General features: G+C 32.0%; 1 protein-coding gene across 6 annotated transcripts in view; it reads right to left on the reverse strand.

Annotated features, from left to right (window-relative positions):
* Positions 1-24,382, reverse strand: part of NOVA1 (NOVA alternative splicing regulator 1) — a 148,384-nt gene that overhangs the window by 6,049 nt on the left and 117,953 nt on the right. The gene's annotated exons all lie outside the window — the stretch shown is intronic.

A 24,382-nucleotide genomic window follows, 5' to 3' on the forward strand; every position in this document is an offset into this window, starting at 1 on the left:
GTAACATTTTTATATAGCTCCAAAATCAAAATGCTACTGCTGAATCTTCATTTATTGTACTTGAAGAATATCTTTACTCTAACACATATTAAAACAAAGGGTGCAAGATTATAAAGCAAAGTTAGTACAGGAAATGTAGGCAAGTTCTAGCTTGAGCTCCTTCAAAAACATTAATTTCATGTTCCTTGTCACCTAGCAATTTTCATGTTATTTAGTACCATACTTGTTTCACAACTGATATTTTCAGAGATAAAGAACAATAAAATAATTAGTAGTATTTTAGTTTTTCAGTTAAACTGATACATAACATATAACCTTATAAAATAACAAATATTTCTAAATTAATAAAAACAATTCAATCACTTTTAGGTAGGTTAAGGCTTTTTGAGAATGACATTACCTACATGTTCTATCTAAATTTGTAAAATGACTATTTTGATTAGGTAGACAATTCCTATTTTTTTGGCAGTCATAGTTACATTTTAAAAATAGGGCTTAAAATCACTTTACCAAAGGTTATTGAAAAATTACTGCAGCCTCATGTATACCTATAACAATCTAATGTACCCATGTAAGATATAGGCATTTTAGCCAATTTGTATGGAAACATCCAGCCACCCAGCCACAAAAGCTCATATATTTTTAATTATTTATTTAATCAGACAAATAAAAAGTATAGAATGAATATGGCATCCTCCATAACCCCTAAAATATATAGGTATTTACATTTTAAATTGTATTTTGGTAGCGCAAAAATACACATGGCAGTGTTTCACGACTCATTTGGTGGATAAAAGACTGAGTGGTGTCACTGACAAAGCACTGAAGGACGCCTCCCTTGTCACAGACATTAAAAATGGACAGGCTGAAATAATCTGTTAAGATGTAAGCAGGAACGTAGTTTAGATATTCTATCAGATATTTAATAAGTTAATGGTTAGCAAGTATTGCCATACTATCTTTATAACAAATCTAAGTAAGAATATTTTAAAGAAATAAGGCCACACATTTTTGGCATTCTGCTCTTGAAGGTAGCAAATAATGAAAGCATAAATTCAAATTCTAGACTGTGTCACCTCATAAATATATCCACACATATTATGCACATGAACAGATGCACACACAAATACATACACATGCACTTTTCATTTCACACATATAATTTATAATCACAGTAGAATTTTGTTTCATTCAGTTTGTCTATATAATAATTTCATTTTGTTGAAAAGAAATCTAAATTTTCTACAAACATTTCTTAGGAATGTCAAATACATCCCTCATATTCACTGTGATTAAATGCATTCAGTTTCAAGAAGACTGAGAAATAAGTTTTTAACATGATAATTTTGTTCACAGGCTTTTTTTTTTTATGGAAAATTACTTGTCTGAAATGGTGAATTGAAGTATGTTTAAGTGTTATAATTTGAAAGTTTAACCATGATTACATCTTAACTCGATTATAAAGATGAATTAAAACCATCCTTATATTTTATCCTATGCACACAAAATATTGAGAAAATTTATTTTAAGGATATAAATCCTGAATGTCAAATACTATACTTTATAAATATTTCTTTTAAAAATCAGAATAATTTTGCAATAAAACATTGTTGAAAACATTTATATACTAACAAACTATAGTGTTTTAAAATAAATTTTAGGAAGAAACATGTTAATCAACCAAAAATTTCAAGAGCTGTTCTTAAATTATTTTAAATTTTAATATCACTGTTGTTTTGCTCAACGTATTGATTACCTGTGTGATATAACCCAGGAAGAGAACAGCACACGAAAGGTTAACTATGAAATCTATATACAATCAATAAAAAGTAATGAAATACATAATTTTATAACACTCAGTCTAAAATCATCTAAAGCTTCTATGGGACTGTGACAATCATATGGTATTTATTTCTACCATAGTGTACACTATTTTCTCACTATATTTAATGTATCCACAGTTTTTAAATTTAAATTTATTTTTTAACTCTGGGACTACTTCTGTCCTTCAAAAAAACTTAAGTAGTGCATAACTGCACATCACTTATCTTTCTTCTTTTTATTTTTCCCTTTAATGATATTTATTTTAAATATTCAAAAGCTCTGAAATAATGTATAGTTTAGAAACTGTGTAGACTTCATAAAAGTAAACATCTTTCAAAAAATCCACATCTTTGTAAATTAAAGAATTACACTACATCATCTATCCTTATACTAAAAGTATCTTTATGTAGTACATACTATTCTCTGGAATTTAAACTATTTGAAATAATTCTATATAAAATGTTGTCATCCATAATTGCTGTTTTATCAAATTCTGAAGTGGCCCCCAAATTCTGGCATTTGTCCACATACAACTAAAGATGTCTTATGATTTAAGATATTGATTGCATATTAATATTGATAATATATAGCACTTTTTAATTTTAGATAGTAATAATTCTGTATAAGATTACTTAGAAGTTAAATTAGAAATGCAAGGAAATAAAGTTATTAAATCCCAAATTTAATAAATATTTAATAGCCTAGACAATAAATACGTCACCCAAAGTATATTTTTGACACAAGGACATTTAAAACCTCTTAGATTTTTACACTATCTTTTTTTCATAAAGAATTAAAAATATATCCATATCTATTTGCACAATTCATATTAATCTAATATGGACACAGACATAAAACAGACTCTTTAAGAAGAACTTGAGACAAAAAAATTCATTTGTATAAATAATATCTCAGAGAGAGTAGTGCTCCATTCCCATTTTATGTGTTAAGTCAAAGCCAAGAGGAAATGAGACATGGATGTGAAGTTTGCAGATGGTGGGCAACTGAATACTGGGTGGGGAGGGCGGGGATGGGGGAGAAAAGAAGTGTGAAGAATTATGTGAGATGGCCCATTTGCTTACTTCTTAGATACAGGAATACAGCCTTTACTAAAGGAAAAGTCTGTGCATTTATAATGCTTGCATCCCCACTAAAATGATAATTATCAACTTTTAATCATAGGTACAGCTTCATTTTCTTTGGTGAAGTCTGTTAACACAATGACACAAATATATGTATTCATTCATTTCTAGAGGACTGAGAGAAAAAAGAACTGGATCTTAAACAGTACACAAATTATTTGGTGTAACATGTGTCAACTAAACCAGGAATGTTCTTGATAGTTACACATCAGATTTCCCTTCAGGACTATGATCTATAGTTTTACCATCCATCCAGTCTTTTATGAAATGCATACTGAGTGGCCCAGCCTTGTGTTGGGAGCTGGAGATAAAGGATATGACACTGTCCCTGCCTTTAAGGAACCTCTGGATTAGTTGTAAAAAACAGATATGTAAATGCATCAGTGCAGAAAAGTCTCCAAAGAACTTGTACAAAAAATATTTAAAGGGTATAAAGGAAATACAAAATCTAATTGGAAGGAGAAGGGGTAAGAAAACCTTTGAGATGTGATTGTATTTGTCTAAGTGACTTTCATATTTTTGTACTATCGGTATCCCATTCTGCACTATTAAATATTCCCATAAGCTTCCTCTGTTATCTTTGTGTTACACGGTTCCTGTTCAAATCTAAACCCATTTTAGTACTGATAATCTGCAACCATAAAAGAAGAATCTCTATGTGGTTGGATTTCACAGGGAATCCTATGAAAAAGACTTAAAAATAACAAATAAGTAGGTTTTAATATTGATATGTTTTTGATTGAAAAATAAACATTAGGACAAATTTATTCCTTTGCCATCTAAGAACTCCAACTCATTATGGTCTTATAAAGAAAGGTCTGAGTATCTGTGAGGTATCATATGTCTTCACCATGGCAGGAAAATTATTCAACTATTTCATTAAGCCCTACTTTAAAATAAATGTGAAATAAATTCCATTATAATTTAAAATATCTAAATCAAAAGTGTGGACTATATTATTTAGGGTTGCTACATATGTATGGCCTTACATTCATAAGGCAATTCCTATCAATAGTTGATACCTGTTATTTCATTCATTCATTCATTCAGCTACTTACTGATTTGGGATTAAGCAAAAGACATAAGATGGTCCAATGTGAGTTAGTCTCAGAATTTGGAGAAACTGTTGGGATAGAGATACTTATGTTTCTAACCTAGTAAAGCACAACCCTGAATTACTAGTAACTATCTTCTTCATCATATGGCAAGAGGAGAACCAGACTGAAAATAATTAACCTAGGTAAAAGGAAACCCCAGGAATGTAGGGAAATTTCTGATAGCATTTTGGCATCTGAATCTAAGTATTTAAAGCCAGCACAGAATCAATATAATTCCCTTTTTGTTTAAGCCACTTTGAGTTGGAGTTCTATAATTTGTAACCAACCAAACAGTATCTTTGAAAATATTTTTACGTTGTTATATCATGTATTAATTGTCTATCCAAGAGAGATATTGACATTTTACTTTATCTCTTGATGCTCTAAAAGTCAAGATGCTATAGCTCTGGTAAAGAGACACAAGTGGATAAATGAATTTACCTTTTATCAAAATATTCCCTCATGAGCTAATAGGGTAAGTTTCTTTCATTTCTGTAAGGTATTACACCTTAGGCTCCGGAGGCACCCTACAGCAGTGTCCAAAGGACATGCTTGTGTCATTTTGGGGGTCTATATTGAACTACTGACCAAAATAAATAGAAAAAATTGTAACTTTGCATTTGAGTAGAGATTTATATACATAAATAAATGCCTTCCTGAAAAGTACTGATTTGACAAAATACAAGGTGGGGCAAAAGTAGGTTTACAGTTGTGAGTACATGTATTATTTATTCTTGTATTACTTATTATTTTCCATACACTACTGCTTGTATGGAAAATACCACACAGCTATACGAATACAAGTATCTAAAAAGAGTAAAAATCAGCTCTTTTAACTCTGTACTATTCTGTCTAATCTCCTCACTTTTGATAACCAAATCAAAGGTAGTAGTTTTCACAAGCATGTCTAATGCCTATCATAAAATACCATTCTGTCTTTTTATGTATTGTTACCCACAACCCACTGCCAATACCAGGTTTTAAACCTGGGAGCCATCTGTGACTTCTCTTGCTCCCTAAATCCCTACATCCTGTTAGGCAGTGTTGTCTTTTCCCTCCCTGTATGTTTCTTGTCCAGTCCTACTGTTTTATCCTATGTAACATGTGATATAATGAAGAGAATCCAGAATTGGCAGTTAGGAAATACAGACTTCACCCTGGCTCTTCTAGGTCATCTTTGTCAAATCACTTCAGCTTCATCATTTATATAATCAGACAGCTTGGAAAGACTGTGGTTGAGGAGTTTTCATTTTAGTATTATGAAACACTCTACTCAATAGCGTCCAGTGACACTCCTTGTCATCTACCTTTGTTATCCAGACTCCCTATACAGGCATTCCAAATTCTCCATACCCTGTCCTGACCTGTCTTCCCAGCTTCATCTTTTACGACTAGTGTCTTATGTTGAACACACACTTTACCTGCTAGTTCCTGAATATAGTTTATGTTAGGTGCTTGTCCAGGTCTTTGCCTTAGTTTATTCATTTGTTCCAACTGACTGAAATGTTACTAATATTTCCACACAGTTTTCCCCCTTAAAACTCATACATTTTTGACTTTTGAAATCTTCTGTGTCTTGCAAGGGCAGTTCAAATGCAATAGACTCATACTTCGTAAACTTAATCCTGGTTTCCTAAAACCAGAAGTGTCAAAGTATTTTTTATATATTTCTTACTGTGTTCCTTATCCTATGCTGGCTTATATGAGAGTGAAACAGATACCTCTCTTAAAATGTTTTACTCTCCTGAAGATTAAATTATTTAATTTTTCCATTTCCTATTTGCACTTGGTTGAAGTTATAAATTGGATAATGGTTTAAAAACTAAAGCCAAAAAATAAAATATAGATATGCATAATAACTGAATAAAAAACTATTTGAAAGATTCCATTACGGCCGTGTGTGTGTTTGTATGTAAAAATGTGACTTTGGGTTCTTAAAACAAAAATAATTCTCTATCACCCCTAAAATCTACAATTCAATGATTACACTGCAACTATACTAAAATATGAAAAAAATGTACAGATGCTTTAATCTTACCGAATTACTAAAATTGTAATATTCACAGATTTATGATCATTTGAAAGCCAATAACATTATAATAATTAAATAATTAAGTACATACTATATACCTTTCTCTTAAATATTGATGTATGATGTTTTTACTATATTATTTTGTAGTTTCTTACACATGAAGCTTGTGGCTTGTCTTTTTCTGCCATAAAAAATTTGGTCAGGTTGGTTCTAAAAGTCTAGAATACAAATGTATTCGTGTTTACTCAATGAAGGGATGAACTAGGTCAATCAGTAAGATGGCTCAAATGACAGAGTCTACTGAATTATAATCACAATTCCTAACCGATGCAGTTACCTCCCACCTCTTGCCTTGCTTCAAGCAATTGCATTTTTACCTCAAAATAATTCACTTTAAAAGTTTTGTGGAGATTTTACTCTACTTTATATCTTCTTCCAAAAGGTCACACATATTTTTCCCTCTGGCTGCAATGACAGACCATATATCTCTTTATTGTGTCTTGAAAGAAGACAATGAATGATAATCCTCAAGAAATTTCTAAAGGCAAATAAAATTTAACCTAACCATTTTTTAATGTAATTTTGTCATTTTTCCCCTTGAAGCATTATTCAAAGCTTTTTCTTTCAGGGACTACTTCATATTTTAAATATATATGTATCACATTACATTCCAAACGATTCAAATAGAAATAAGAAAAATAGAAAAAATTATTCTTTATATGTAAGAAAAAAAGGAGAAAAATACTTCAAATCATTCCTTTTATGTTGAGAAAAGCAGTCAACACATAATTGCATCAAAAAGGAAAATGATTAGAACTTAAAGTAATTATAAAGAAACTGTGAGGGTTATAAATGATAACCTATCATAGGGCAGTTTTATCATTACAAATGAAAATAATTTGTGGTATTCTAAATGCTTACTAAACCAGATTTTATTAAATTGAGATTAAATTTTCTAAAAGTCCCATTTCACATCATCTATGCATCGAATTATCAAAAGCTCTATTAAGATTATTATTTTGTTATTATTTTAAACCCTCTCTTCTTAGATCTTTCAGGATACAGATGGATGGATAGATATAGATAGGTAGATATATAAATAGATATATGTTCAGAGTTCTTAATTCTGGTAAGTGAAAAATTGTATCTGAAATACTTGGGATTTTTGCATGAAAATTTATGTTCTCAGTTGAGTATTTTAAAGGTCATAACAATCAACATAAACAGTGAAAAACAGCTATGAACATAAAAGTAGGAGTTGTGTATACTGAAGTAGATGGTGAAAAAGAGAGGTAAAATATAAAGACAGAGAAAACAAGAATTCTATTTTGGATATTTTAAGTTGAAATGCTTTTCAGACATTTAGGTGGAGACATAAGTTAAGTGACTGGTTGTGGGTTTGAAGATTGGGAGAAATTTGAGAGTTAACACAGAGATAATATTTAAAGACAAAGGTATTGATATAGTAATCTAGGGCAAGGTAAAAGTGAAAAAAAACAATTTATTAAAAAATAAACAGTAAAAACCTGTGTGGACAACAAAATGCTTAAATTCTAAAATGATCAAAGATATTCAAAGTACAACAGCAAAATTAACACCACCTCCCCCTAAAAAAGCACAGACCAATATAGATGGGGGAATGACTATTCCCCCCATCTAATAAGGCTTAACTATTAATATCTTTCTTTTAAATAATATTTGTAGTAGTACATATTGCCTTTGGAAGTCACGTTTTAGTATACAATTACGTTATAAAATGAGTATCATACATCGGGGAAATAATCCAAAATTGGAAAATTTCATGTAACAGAAAACACTGTATACTCTATGAAAACTAATGCTATAAAATTAAACTATAATATCTAAAATTATAAATTATAAAATAGAAATTATAAAATTCAAAGACTATGAAAATAATGCAAAATTTAAAATATATGTAGAATTTGGATTAAACAATGTAAAATTATATGTAGATAAAACTGAAATAAAGGGAAAAAAGACTGAATTTCACCAGGTAAGCATTTTTTATATCATATAAACTATTGTATTTAACTTTTTAGAAGCAGCACAACAAAAGGAAATGGAAAAATTATTCCTTAATTAGGCTGCTGAATAAATAAATCCTGCAAAAGCAGAGTAAATAATTCATTTAAAATAAATTTAGTAAATTTTTGGTATTCGTTGCACAATTATTTATTGAATACCTACTGTACCCAAGTTACTATTCGTGTTGTTGATGATATAGAGCTAAATAAAAACGATTAAGATCTTGCTCTGATGAAGCTGATAGCCAGGTAGTATTACAAAGAAAGACTACAAATATATATAAAAAGTGAGTGGATACATGACACATAAGTAGATTTAAAAAACACTTTTAAATTATAAAATAAAAATTTTTAAATCATAATTTTAAATAAGAATCATATAATTAAGCTAAATGCTTGTTTAGGAAAACCACAAAGATAATGTAGGAATACAGAGCTTCTTAAAATTCTGAGTTTGTTCACAGGCTGATTTAACACACTATGCTGTAACCAGACTGATTAGATATTATTGAAAGTAACTGAAAAGGTAATTATAAAGAACACTGTCACAATTTGGGTTTTTTGTTGTTTTTTACAAATTTTTTACTCAATCATTTCTACCACTAAAATATTATTAATTGAAAAGACTGATATGTGCATATTTTTGACAGGTTTTATATTACTGAAGTCAAATTATAGTTGCTTGTAGGTGTTTTATATTTACTAATCATCTAATTCAACATTTCTTATATTTTAATTTCACCAACAGTTTTATCTGAATGCAACACTCATTTTTTAAAAAATAATAGATATCTGCATTTCAGTGTCTTACTAGTAAAGGGACAGTGATAATTATTACCACAAATGACTGTCATTAAGAAAATTAAAATTTCATGACTTACTCATTATTATTTTGGATAAGCAAAGACATACATAAGAGGCTAAAGAACCATGTCTGCAATTTAACACAATGTATTATTGGTCACAACAGTAAGCTCTTTTTCTATATATAGATGAAAGTAAGTTCACTTCTGATATTTAATGAACCACAAATAAGAATACATTAATTTTATAATTTCTATTATTTGGCTAAAAGCAATTTGAAATTAGTTAACAAAATAGAACAATTCCTTTTTCAAAAATAGTTTGAGTAATAGGAGTGTAACATCTAATTGATAAAAAAAATAGCTAAACCAAACACTAATAGAATGAATTGTAAAACATTAAGTTCAGAAGTAGAGATGAAAATGACCAATTTATCATCTCCTGAAATATTTCTCAATCAAAAATAAAAAATTAGAAAAATGAATGACAGGAAGCAATTGTTTATGCCTTATCTAGCAGAAATCAAACTCTCTAATTTGGTAAAACTACTCTTGCCTGAGTGAGTATGCAAAATATTTTTCTATTTCTAAGCATTTTTAACATCAAATTAAAACCTGAAAATAAACTAGATAACTTTGAAGTTTTCCTATGTTAGAAATTCTCCATTTTATATGGCTTTACTGGAAAGGTAAAACAAATTCAATTGAACTGTGCATACATGCACACAGAGCAAGAAGACTAGTGCACACTCCGAAATAGAGACATTACGTGCTTTGGTTATATAAAGGCATGTATAAAGTCTGTCTTGAGAACATACTGTGTGTAAGAACAATCACAGCTATGACGGGAGGGAGAATGTTGATGAAACAAGCAAACCATCTTTACATACCAGGTAGTCGAACAAGAGAGGGTACTGTACATCTGCCTACTTAAAAGTTAATACTAGAAAAAACAACCTATGCATTTTTAGCAATATCTGAACCATATTTGGGATATAAAACAAATTACCGAGTGACTTTCATTAACTCCTTCCCCCTGAAGTGTACCACTTTCTTCAATTTGAAAATGTGAAAAGCCCTAGGCTTTCCATAAACATAAATGTATCTTCACGTAAAATCATACCTTTAAAAGGGCTTTGAAGGTCACATAACATAGCATTTACCAAATGGTGTATCACCATTTTAACCTCAAAATATTAATGGTATGCTGCTTTCAGGAGTAATTCTTAACTTGCCCTCCAAAAAGATCCTAGGATTCCCACCCCTGGGTGTGAAGGTCATACCATCTACATGGCATAGCACACTAACAAACTCAGAAGACTGCAATAAAAGGAATATGATTAGAAAGCACTCATTTAACCACTTTCCATATTTTTTTGCAAGATTATTGCTAAACAATCTTAAAAAATACTAATCTGCACGTAAGGAGCTCCAAGGTAAGGGAAACTTTGTATTTGGCAACAGCCAAACGACTTGCAATGTCCTGAAAAGATAATCATCCTTTGTGTAATTTCTCTTCATAGATGTAAATTGTCTTAATTAGTAAACCATTACTGTTCTCAGTGATAAGGCTAACAACTACTCTTCAACTTTTGTACAAATCAAGTATTTTTTCATTAATTGTTTTTCAAATAACATTCAAAGGATATTTCATGAAAAAAGCCTTGAATTAAAGTTTGTGAGGGGAGTCAGCGTTATATAGTATACAACTATCATCACTTCTAATAAACTAATGTGCACTTTTCATACAGTAAACAGTTATTTCCCAAACATCTCAGTGATTTCAGGAGATATTTCTCTAACTTTTCAAATACAGATGTCTAATCTCATCCTAGACCTATTAAATAAGAAGTATCACAGGTAACTGTGATGTGAAGCTAGGATTGAGAACCTCTGATGTTAAGAAAAATATTATAAATGTTACATGACCATTTAATTTGGCATAACTTTAAAATGTGAAACACCTGTCATTTCCTATGATAGTTACTAAATGCCTCCTCTAGGCCTGAAGTTTCTGTTGACCCTTCTTGAAACTCTCTAATAGAGCATTGTCACAACGATGAAATGGAGTCAAGCAGCTGAAATAGATCTGTAATTTCAAAGACAGTCCAATCTTTCCCAATCTTTTGGGATAGTCCCTCTTAACATTCCTTAAAACACTGCATATACCACAACTGAAATCATTATTTTTTCCATCTTCTTTTCAGTCTTAAGACATTTTCTTAAAAAGTAGATATTGAATATAAACTCTAACTGAAAAATAAAATTTAAAAAAGTAGACATATAAAAAAAACTTAAGAATGTTCATATTCCTTGTCATCACTCTGATGATACATGAACACAAACTGTTTTTTGACTATTAAAAGGAGGGCCATATGCTAGCAACTTAATTTCCTGTAAACAATACAGGGTCTGGCAGAAGTAATGGCAGCTTGAGTGTGGTTGGTAGGATAATAATATGGGTGTAATAATTTATAATTTTAATTTGAACATTTCACCTAAAATGTCATATGGTGTGCTTGAGTGTAATATTGTTATGTTACAGAATTGCATGCTTACGATTTTGTAATATGAGATTTTGTAATTAAAAAGGGGCATTATTTGTGCCGGACCCTGTATATTATGAATACTATTCTACACTAATTTATGTGGCTCTAACTCATTATTTTTAATAGCTTCACCACATAATATTCTGAATACCGTAATTTATTCAACCATGCTACTGTCAGGTCAAGTTTTTTTCTGTTTGCACCTCTAAATGATACTGCAATATATACATCCTTGTCTCTATATTCTTATGTATCGGTGCATTGTTTTACCGGACAGATTCTCAAAATCTGCAACGTTACAACATTTCTTACATCAACATTGTAAGAGAATGATTATCTCCTACATCTTTGCCAGCAGTTTTAATTTATAAACACACAGATTAATTTTTGCATTGATGGTATATGTGTATTATCTACACACATAAAATTTTGTCTATCTGGTTAAAAAAAAGTGCAATCTTGTGATGCTAATTCATATAACCGTAAACTATTTTCTCCTTTTTTTATATTGATCTAGAAGTTCTCTGTATAGTTATCAATTCACTGTCATATCTATCTGTTCAACATATTTTTTCCAAGGGCCTTACCATGTTCTGCATATTAATAATGTATTCTGCTATACCAAAAGTATATAAAATATTTACATATTCAAATATTTTAACCTATTTCTTCATGCTTTTGATTTCTTTCTTCTTAAAAAAAGTCATCCTCAAGTTGATTTCAAACACTCTAACTTCATCTTGAACATACAGAGATTTATTTTTATATATTGTATAAGCTGAATGTATAAATTTATTTTCTTTCAGGTGGATAGTCAAGTGTACTGGTACCATTTATCAAATAAAATGTCCTTTTCTAAAATGAATTAAAATGGCACTTAAGTATTACTCTGCATCAGGCAGTGTTCTAATGCTTCTCATGGATTGATTCATTTAAGACACGACAACTCTACAAGTAGGCTCTTTTATTATTCACATTTTACAATGAGAAAACACATAAGGCAAAGTTAAAGATGGTTCCTTAAATCATAAAATTAGGAAGTGGCAAAGATTTGATTTAAAGCCTGGAATTATGGCTTGAGATCATAGTTGTCTTACTCCCTAAGTTACACTACACATTTTTTAATGCATGATAAAATACAGTTAAGTTCCCACATAAATTTGGATCTATTTCTGAAATATCTATTATGTTTCATTAATAATACATCTGTTTGTGTTAATATCGCATGCTTTTATTATAATAATTTTATACTAAATTTTAATTCTGAGAGAAGTACATCATCCCTCACAAATATTTTTTTGGTAATTATTTTATGACTCATATTATGATAATTCTTAGGCGTTTATTTTTTAACAGTAAAATAATTTTCTCTTGTTTTCCCAGAAGAACAGAAAAAAATTGGGAAGAAAAATAAAAGTGCAATAAATTTTAATATTTTAATTTAAAGGGGTGAATATTTCTATGACATTAAATCTTCCCTTTCAAAGTTATTTTAACAAAGTCTGTGTATTAAAGGAATATTTTATGTACTTATATGAAAATTGTGCATTCTGTTAATATGGATTCCATTGGTTCTTTTTTTTTTGGTTCATTTTAACCTGGGAATTTTGGGAGATTTTGATCTGTATATAAAATAAACTAAGTTGAGCCATAAGAAGTTATATTCAAATATCAGCAATTTTATAAGGTTCAACTTAATAGTAAGCAAATACATAAAATCTAATGTATATAATAATGTCAGTAAGTTCATTTAAAAAGAGCATTTGGGGTTTCACTATTTTTCTAGGGCTTTCTTAAATAGACTTCTAAACAACACTATCCTGACATCATACTTATACAAACACACACAACTCACACAAATACACTGAAGAAAATTAAATTAAACTTAATTATTCTGTTACATAGTTATAACAATCCTTGAGACAAGAGCCTGAGTGATTTTCAAATTGTGCTTTGAGTACTACAAGGAATAAAATAGAAGTATAACAAAGAAGGCTATGTCCCATTAACTTAACCTACTTATTCCATCAAAAGTATTCTTTTTCCAGTTGGTTTATATTTTTAGAGAACTTCTGTGCAAAATTTCATTTGAAGAAGAGATTTTCAAAAATAAAAAATAACTTTTAAAGCATATAGACTGTAAGACTATTCTCCCAACTAGTCACTGAAGAAAGATTTATTAAGAACTTATTATGTTCTTAGGTTATTGCTTTGATATATCAGAGGAAAAAAAACGATCCCTGTTTTCATGTAATGTCTTTTCTGGGAAAGCAAAGCAGATAATACATAATAAATGTGATAATAAAGTATATAGTATTCTATGAGGCAGTGAAAACAAAAATACAGCAAAATAATGGGAATCAGGAGTACTGAGGTAAGGGGCAACCAAGTTGCAGTGTTAAACTGAGTGGTCAGGTAGACCTTGTTGAGAAGGTGAATTCTGAACAAAGACTTGAAGGCTTTGAAGATGTTAGCCAAGTAGATCTCTGAAATAAGAGAATTTCACGCAGAGAGAAAAGCAAGAGGAAAATACTGAGGTGAGAGCATGCCTAATGTCAGTATGGAAAAGTAAGCCGATCAATTTGGCTGGGGCAGAGTGAGCGAGGCATAAGTGGTAAGAAATGAAGAGAAAGAGGTAATGTGGCAAGGGCCAGGTCTTGTAAATTAATGGATATCATTTTGGGGATAGTGGCTTTTACTGAGCGAAATGGAAAAAACTATTGCAGGTATAGGCAAAGAAATTTTTTTAAATGACATTTTAAAAGGAATACTCGGTCTGCTCAGTGGAGAAGAGACTTCAGAGCGCAAGGGTAGAAAGGTAGGAAAACCTAAATGGAGGCTACTGCAATAATTCAGGCTTGGACTAGGGAAGGAGTAAATATAGTAAGACATAGTTAGGATACGTATACATATGTATTTACCTATACATATATAAATACATACACACACTAGATTTCAGATGCTAAAGAAAGAAGAGAGATGTTGTGGATTCAAGATTTTTATCTGAACAAGAGGATGTATGGAGTTGCCTTAAACAGAGATGTTGTAAAAGCTAAGAAAAGGTGGAGCAGTTCCAGAGGAGGTTTTGAACTTCTTGTCTTTAAGATGCCCATTTAGATATGCAAGTGGAAGTGCTGACAGGCAATTTGGATGTAGTCTATAGTTTCACTCCGAGAGCTGGATTAGAGATAAATATGAACCCAAGTAATAAGGGGCCTGAATAATATACAATTTTAAGGGACATCTTTGGAAAATACATTCAAAATTATGAACATAAAATTTGGTGCAGGGCTTTATAATAAGCGAGGGAGGGTGAAGAATCCTAAGGTTTAAGCTCTGTTAATTTCATAGTAAACCTGCCTCTCACTGCAGACATATAATTTGCAGATGTCAGCAGAATAAAAACTAAGGTATTAGATGAAAATCAGTATAAATGCAGAACAAGTCTCAAGTATTAAAGCCTGGCATACTTCAACATTAAGAGGGGTGATGAGGGAAGAACTAGCAAAGAATCCTGAGATGAAGCACATGGCATGATGCAAGAGGAAAACCAAGAGTATGTAGTATCACGGAAGTTAAGTAAAGAAAGCATATTAAGGAAGTAGAAGTGATTAATTATGACAAGTATTGCTGATAGGTCAATTAATATGTGGATTGAGAGTAAATTACTGGAATTAGCAATGTGGTCATCACTGATATCCTTGGAAAAACAGTTTCGGTGGAACGATGGAGGCAAAATCCTGAGTGAAGTGAAATTAAGGAAGAACGGGAAGACAGAAATTGAAAAAGAGAGAAAATACTTTTGTTAGTTTTGCTACAAAGGAATACAAGAGTTAGGGTGTTAGCTGGTGGGGAAAATGGGCTTGAAAGTTTTGTTTTGTCTTTAAAGACAGGACAAAAAAACAGATGTATGCATGTTAATGGAAGTAATCCCATGAATACATATCTCTCTCTCTCTGAAATAGATACATATGTATGAAATATATATATATATATATCTGACAGACAAAAGATAGAGAAGGTAGAATTGCTGAAGGATGTTCTTTGAATAAAATATAAAGGTCAAGGTTTAATGTACAACCAAAATTACTGGTTTTAGATAGGTGCAGGACAAGTTTACTAATGGTAATAGATGAAAAGTTAGAAAATGCAGGTAATAAATGCTGGCTGATTAAATATATGTGTTTTTCTGAGTTTGTGAAAGTTTTTATTTTTTTGATTGCTTCATTTATCTCAGTGAAATAGAAATAATTAAGGTCATCGGCTGGGAGTAAGGAAGAAGCAAGAAATAATGGGGGGTTTTGAGACAGACAATTATTAGTGTTTACCTCATATGATCCCCTCCATTTGAGTGGAGGTGTAAATTTACTTCATTCTAATCAACAGAATATGGCAAAGGGATAGAATATCACTACTGATTATGTTGTATGGCAAAGGAAGTGAGAAGTCAGGTTGTGGTTAGGTTCAATACATAAGGCTTCATCTTGCGAGCACACACGGAGAAGAGTCTCCTGCTAGCTTTGAAAGAAGCAAACAGCCAAGCGGTGAAGTGACTACAAAGAGAGTCACATGGCAGAGAACTTGGGCAGCCTCTAGAATCTGAGAGCTACTACCTCTTGCCAATAGCCAGTAAGAAGTCAGGCCCTCAGTCATACAGCCACATGGAACTGAATGCTGCCATCAGCCTGGATGAATTTAAAAGCGGACTGCCTCAGGTCAGTCTTCTAGATGAGAGTGCACCTGAGCCAATACTTTGATTACAGTCTTGTGAGATCATGAGCAGTGGATCCAGTTAAGCAGTGCCCACACTCTTGACCCATGAAAACTTTGAAATAATAAATGTGTGCTGTTTAAGCCACTAACATTTTGGTAATTTACTACGCAGCGAAAGAAAACTAACACAGAGACTGAAAGGAGAAGAGAACTTATGAAATAGACATGTAGAGAGTAAAAAAGTGAATGGGCTTATTATCTGACAGCAGGAAGGGACCATCTGAGATCTGTGGTCGTGAATTTAAGTAAAACCAGTGAGTTTTACTTGTTTTTCTGTTACTATAGCAAAGACACTATACAGGAGTTACCTATTTTTCATTTGTTTTTTATATATTTAGACATATAATTTCAAATTTACCAATATATAAATGTCTATAAAGTACATATTTCTAAAATCATTCTTTTAGCTTTTCCTGAAATTTAAGAAAAATCCCAGGAGAGTGAACAACCAGGAATCAAATATTAAGGCTGAAATTTAGTTTTTCGCACCACTGATCAATTAACAAAACTTTATTGAATCCTAAAGTGAATGAAAAATTTATTATCAACAACTAAGAACTGATTAAACAAACTGACTCTGATTTTTAAAAATCAGGTTTAAACACATTCCTCAAATAATGTAATTCTATTTATTGTATCTTTACATTTGCTCCATATTTATAATTCCATCTGTAAAAAATGTCAAATTTGCACCTTGCTATATGCAACACATCAAAAAAAAAAACTCCTCTAACTTTCAAAATTATTAGCCTCACCAATATTTCTTTCTCAAAAGGAAACAATAGTATTTGATTTATTAATTGTACAAGAAACTATGCTCACTAGAGAAGAAAATAATGGTAGAGTTTATTAAGCTATCTTAAAAAACAAAGACAGACCCAAGATGGTGGAGGAGTAAATGGAAGCTACACTAACCTCTTCCCAGGACCAAACTGAAACTACAACTAAACTAAAGAAACAGCATCCTAAATAACCAACTGAACACCAGCTGGAGAGGAAGACATATAGAGAAAACCACTTCACCACAAGACTGGTAGGGAGTGTGGAGGAGGCATGACAGGGCAGCCTGGGCTCCCATGGGCAGCAGCTGAAGTTCCAGAGAAACATTTCAGTGGCTGGGGGGTGGTTCCCCCCGAGAAGTATGGGGTCTAAACCCTGAGCTGGGCTCCCCAGCCCAGCGCATCAGAACCTGGAAGGGAACCCAGATAACATCTGGCTGTGAAAGGCAGCGGTGTTTCTGTCGCTGAAAGCGGAGCAGCAAAAAGAAAAAAAAAGAATTAAAAAAAAATGAGGAGAGCTTAAGAAAAATTTTGGGCAATATGAAGCATAACAACATCCCCATCATGGGAATATCCAAAGGAGAAGAGAGTGAGCAAAGTTTCAAGAACCTATTTGAAGATATAATGACTGAAAACTTCCCTAATCTGGTGAAGGAAAAAGATACACAACTCCAGGGAGTGCAGAGTTCCAATCAAGATGAACTCAAAGACACATCAAATTAAAACGGTAAAGCTTAAAGTCAAGGAAAGAATCCTAAAAGCAACAAGAGAAAAGCAGTTAGTTACCTACAATGGAGCTCCAATTAGACTGTCATCTGATTTCTCAACACAAATATTTCAGGCCAGAAAAGACTGGCATGAAATATTCAAGGTGATGAAAAGCAAGGACCTACAACCAAGGCTACTTTACTCAGCAAGGCTATCATTTAAACTTGAAGAAGAAATAAAGAGCTTTCCAGACAGAAAAGCTAGGGGACTGTGTTACCACCAAACCAATACTGCAACAAATGTTAAAGGGCTTGCTTTAAGAAGAAAAATAAAAAGAAAAAAACCACACAGAAAAATAGTTAAAAAAGTAAAATGGCAATAAGTACATATCTCTCAATAATCGCCATAATTGTCAATGGCTTAAATGCTCAAACTGAAAGACACAGGGTAGAAGAATGGATAAAAAAACAAGACCCATATATACTGTCTCCAAGGGACCCATCTCAGATCAAAAGATACACATAGACTAAAAGTAAGGGGATGGAAAAAGATACTTCATGCAAATGGAAAGGAAAATAAAAGAGCTGGGGTGGCAATACTTGTATTTGAAAAAATGGACCTTAAAACCAAAGCTATAGGAAGAGACCAAGGACACTGTGTAATGATAAAGGGAACAATCCAACAAAAGGATATAACCCTAGTAAACATTTATGCATCCGACACAGGGGCACCTAAATCAGTAAAGCAAATCTTGATGGACATAAATGGAGAGATCAACAGAAATTTGGTTATAGTAGGGGATCTGAACATTCCATTGACTTCAATGGATGGTTATCACTGCCAGAAAATCGACAAGGAGAGAGTGGCCTTAACACACTATGTCAAATGGATTTAATTGATATCTTCAGAGCATTTTACCTCTAAGCAGCAGGATATACATACTTTCCAAGTGCACATGGAACGTTTTCTGGATAGGCCACATGTTAGGACACAAATCAAGACTCAATACATTTAAGAAGACTGAGATCATACCAATATTCCTCTCTAACCACAATGCAAAGAAACTAGAAATCAATCAAAAGAAGAAAACTGAAAAATATACAAAGACATGGAAGCTAAACATCATGTTATTAAACAATGAATGGATCAATAACAAGATCAAGGAAGAAATCTAAAGATACCTTAAAAACAAATGAAAATGAGAACACAACAACCCAAAATCTGTGGGACACAGGGAAAGCAATCCTACGAGGGAAACTGATAGCACTACAGGCCTATCTCAAAAGAACAAAAGTTGAAATAGAAAATCTAGCTTTACAGTAAAACAATCTTGAAAAGGAACACAAAACAAATCCAAGAGTGAGTATAAGGAGGGAAATAATAAATATCAAAGCAAAAATAAAAGAAATAGAGTGTAAAAAAGAATACAAAACATCAATGAATCCAAGAGCTCATTCTTTGAAAAAATAAACAAGATTGAGAAACCTATAACCACACGCATCAAGAAAAAAAGAGAGTGGACCCAAGTAAATAAAATCAGAATTGAAAAAGGAGAAAAAACAACTGACAAAAAAGCAATACAAAGGATTGTAAGAAATATTATGAACAACTGTATGCTAACACGTGAAATGAATAACACAGAAAAAGATGGATAAATTCCTAGAAATATACAATCTTCCAAAACTAAATTGGGGAAGAATCAAAGAATCTGAATAGACTGATTAAACCTAGTGAAACTGAAGCAGCAATAAAACAACTCTCAACAAATATAAGCCCTGGACCAGATGGCTGCACAGGTAAGTTTTGCTGAACATTCTAAGAAGAACTAACACCTCTCCTTCTCAAACTTTCAAAAAAATTCAAGAGGAAGGAGGACTCCCAAGCTCATTTTACAAGGCCACCATTGTCCTAATTCTTAAACTAGATAAAGACACTAAAAAATAATTATAGGTCAATATACCTGATGAACATAGATGCTGTAATCCCCCCAAAATATTAGCAAATCAAATACAGCAAAACATTTAAAAGATCATACACCATGATCAAGTGATAGTTATTCCAGGAATACAGGGCTAGTACAACATTCACAAATCAATAAATGTGATACACTACATAAACAAAATGAAGGAAAAAACTACAGAATCATATCAATAGATGCAGAAAAAGCATTTCATAAAATCCAGCACCAATTTACAATAAAAACTCTCATCAAAGTGGGAATATAAGGAACATGCCTAAACTTCGTAACAGCCATATATGACAAACCTACTGACAACATTATACTCAGTAGGCAACATCTACAAGCATTCCCCTTAAAAACGGGAACAAAAGGACAGGGATGTCCGCTTTCACCTCTCTTATTCAACTTAGTAGTGGAAATCCTGGCCATAGCAATCAGACAAGAAGAAATAATAGGTATTCAACTTGGAAAGGAAAATGTAAAACTGCCTTTATTTGTAGATGACAAGAAACTGTACATAGAGAACCCAAAACATTCCACCAAGATAAAAGAACTCAGCAAAGTAGCAGGATAGAAAATTAATATCCAGAAATAAGCTGCATTTTTATATGCCAAAAACAAACCAACGGAGAGGGAAATTTACAAAAACAAAAACCAAACAAACAAAAAAAAAACCCAAACCCACTCACAATTCACAAACAAACAAACAAACAAACAAACAAAAAACCTAGGAATAAACCTAACCAAGGATGTAACAGACCAGTACATGGAAAATCATAAGACACTGAAAAAAGAAATTGAAGAAGATACAAATAAGTGAAGGCCCATACTGTTTTCATGGATAGGAAGAACAAACATCATAAAAATCTCCATGCTACCCACATCAATCTATAGTTTCAATGCAATTCCTATCAAGCATCCAATGACGTATTTCACAGAACTAGAACATATATTTCAAAAATTTATATGGAAGCACCAAAGGCCCCACACAGCAACAGTGATCCTGAGAAAGAAGAAAAAAGTTGGAGGAATCACACTATCTAATATCAAACTATATTTGCAAGGCTATAGTATCTAGGCAGCACACAGTACTGGCATGAAAACAGATCCATGGATCAATGGAACAGAATAGAGAGCCCAGAAATAAACCCAAACCTTTATAGTCAATTAACATTTGACAGAGGAAGCAGGCACATAAAATGGGCTAAAGATAGTTTATTCAATAAATGGTGTTGGGAAAACTGAACAGGTAAGTGCAGAAAAATAAAACTAGACCACATTCTTACACCATACACGAGATTAATTCAAAATGTATCAAAGACTTAAATGTTAGACCCAAAACTACAAAAATCCTATAGGCAGTAAAATCTTGGACACTGCTCACAGCAATATTTTATCTGATATAGCTCCTCAGGCAAGGAAAACAAAAGATAAACAAGTGGGACTAGATCAAACTTGTTTCTGCACAGTAAAGGAAGCCATCAACAAAGTAAGACAGCACAGGAAATGGGAGAACAAATTTGCCAATATACGTAATAAGAGGTTAATATCCAAAATTTATAAAGTACTTACAAAACTCAACACTGAAAAAAAGAAACAATTCAATTAAAAAATGGGCAAAGAAGATATACAGATGGTCAACAGACATACAAAAAGATGCTCAACATCATAAATAATTAAAGAAAGGCAAATTAAAACCACAATGAGATACCACCTCACAATAGTCAGAATGGCTATCATCAATACATCAACAAGTGCTGGTGAGGATGTGGAGAAAGGGCAACCCCTTCAGCACTGCTGGTGGGAATGCAGACTGGTGCAGCCAGGAAAGCAGTATAGAGATAGCTTGACAAATTAAAAGCAGAACTGCCTTTTGGCCCAGCAATCCTACCTCTGAGAATACATACAAAGAAATCCAAAACACTAATTTGAAAGAACATAGCACCCCTATATTCACTGCAGTGTTATTTACAATCTTCAAGTTATCAAAGCAGCCCCAGTGTCCACCAGTAGATGAGTGGATAGAACAATTAAGGGGCATTTACACAATGGAATACTACCCAGCTGTAAAAAAAGAAGAAAAGTTTATACTTTGCGATAGCATGGATGGACCTAGGGACATTATGCTAAGTGAATTAAACCAGTTAGAGAAAGACAAATACCATATGATTTCACTAATATATGAAATCTAATGAACAAACTGAACAAACAAAAGAAACAGGCACTGACTCACAGAGAGCAGGATGACAACTATGGGGTGAGGTGTTAGGGGGTGGAGGGATCAAGCAAAAAAACAAAAGGATTCATGGACATGGACAACAGTGTGGTGACTGCCAGGGAGAGAGGGATATAAGGGGGATAAATAATAATGGAAAAAACAATAAAAAATGAAATAAAAAGAAAGTAGTTACTGATAGAAAAACATAGATACTTTAATTACAGAAATATTTTAGACCTGAAAAAGCAGCAATACTATCTTGCAGTTTTTCTTTAAAGATAAAACTAAGTTTTAATATGCTATATCACTTAGCTTCTTAAAGAATAATTTTTCTTTTTCATTATTATTTGAGATATTTCAGAAAAAAGTAACAACCTAATGAGGTGAATATTACATTCTATAAACTACTGTTCTAAGAACAGTTAATGAGTTTCTTTGTTTTTTTACTTTGACTTTATAGGGTGCTATTGTCATTTGAATTTCTTTTTTCTTAAATAAATTTTTAGTAAGTTTTTATTTATTTATATTTTAGAAAGAGAGGAAAGGAGGGAGAAAGAGGAGGAGAGAAACAGAGAAACATCAACTGCTTGCCTCTCACACCCCACCCCGCCCCGCCCCAACCAGGGACCTGGCCAGAGCCCTAACTAGAAATCAAACCAGTGACCTTTAGGTTCCCAGGTGGCACTCAATCCACTGAGCCACACCAATTAGGGCTTGAATTTCAGTAAAGGAAAACTGAACTCAATTTTTACTCAGCAAGTAAGTGGCAGAACAAGGATGTGATCATAGGCAACTTGACTCCCCTCTTGACTTTTAGCCTCCATTCTGTAAAACTTCTCACATGATAATCCTTTAATTTTTCAAGGGCAAATTATTATAGAGCCACAAAACTAGGTATAGTCTGTCAGTCTGAGCTGTGGAAACAGCCTGACCTGTGGAAACTTGAGGACTGAAAAGTAAAATTCAGTATGTGAAACAGGTAGTCATTTTTGAAAGAACAGAAAATATTTTTAAATGTTGAAACTGAAGATAAAACTAACTTTTTAGTGTATTATTTTTGGGTGTAAGAAATATTAATAGTCCCTAATTTATTTTTATCAAATCACAGACAAACTATTCTGGAAATAGAACTCAATCATCACTCATTTAGTTATTAAAATAACAACAAAAATGAAAATAACGCATTCTTGATGTATTTCATAATGGTTTATAAAAATTCACATGGAAAAATGTTTATAGCTACTTTTAACAGCAGAGGGATTTATATTAGTTAGAACACATTAAACAATAACTTTTAATTTAAATTGAAATGCTCTGAATTTGTACCATTTCTTCTAGTTGTAAAATTGGAGGCACATCTGCTAAATTGCTAGATAAGAATAAAGAAAACTTAAACGAATAATAAAAGTTATTTTTTTACAGGTTTAAAAGTCTAATTTAATTTCATATTAGAACCTGTTTTTCTATCCCAGTTACCCTTACAGATCTAAGTCTACACAGTAAAGTGATACTGATTTAAATAGTATTATACACAAAAAAACAATTATCTATGAACACCAAAAACCAAATTACCTAAACAGAATCTACTGGGAAATACTGCAGGGAAAACTACTAATAATATAAACATGGGTGACAACTATACTTTCTTCCATGAATGTAAAGAATTTGTTATGTTTTTCTATATTTTACCTCATGTTATACAGGAGACACTATGCTTGTTTGTGCAAGAACAGAATGAACCAAATATAAATAAAATACATTTAATAAATATAACTGAGTATAGTGGACAGAGTGTAAAGTAAAAATGGCTTATTATTTCAAATTAGAAAAACATTAGATTTGGCAGAGGTGGATGCAATAACTTCTCTAAAGGGTAAAAATGTATTTGTAAACTAACATATAATTAGTCTTTTAAAGAAATCAAAATTCACCTGTTCATATAAGATAAATGAAAAAATACACAAAGCTAATTTCATAGACAAAATTTTTCTTTCTAGATCCAGGATTTTTACTTTTTATGTTGAGAAAAAGCATAAGCTCTGTTTTTACTGCAATTGTACTCATTTGTCTTGTTTTTGTTTGGAAAAGAAAGAAGGATGAATATGAGAGAAACATCAAAAATATGAAGTCAGTTGTTTTCCCAAGTTTTCTATACCATATAATTAAAACTCACATAATAGATAAGGTATATACCATATGATTTCACTCATATGTAGAGTCTAATGAACAAACTGAATTAACAAGCAAAACAGAGAGAGATTCATAGATAGAGAGCAGATGACAGCTAGTGGGGGGTGATTTAGGGGGTAGACGGACTGAGCAAAAAGGAAAAAGGACTCATGGACACGGACAACAGTGTGGTGATTGCTGGGGGGAGGGAGGTATAAGGGGACTAAATGGGCATGGAAAAAATACAATAAAGATTAAATTAAAAAACGGTAAGGTACATAAA

This window comes from Pteronotus mesoamericanus, unplaced genomic scaffold (assembly GCF_021234165.1).
Source record: "Pteronotus mesoamericanus isolate MK-2021 breed Mesoamerican mustached bat unplaced genomic scaffold, CSHL_Meso_final contig_46, whole genome shotgun sequence".
Taxonomy (NCBI): Eukaryota; Metazoa; Chordata; class Mammalia; order Chiroptera; family Mormoopidae; genus Pteronotus; species Pteronotus mesoamericanus.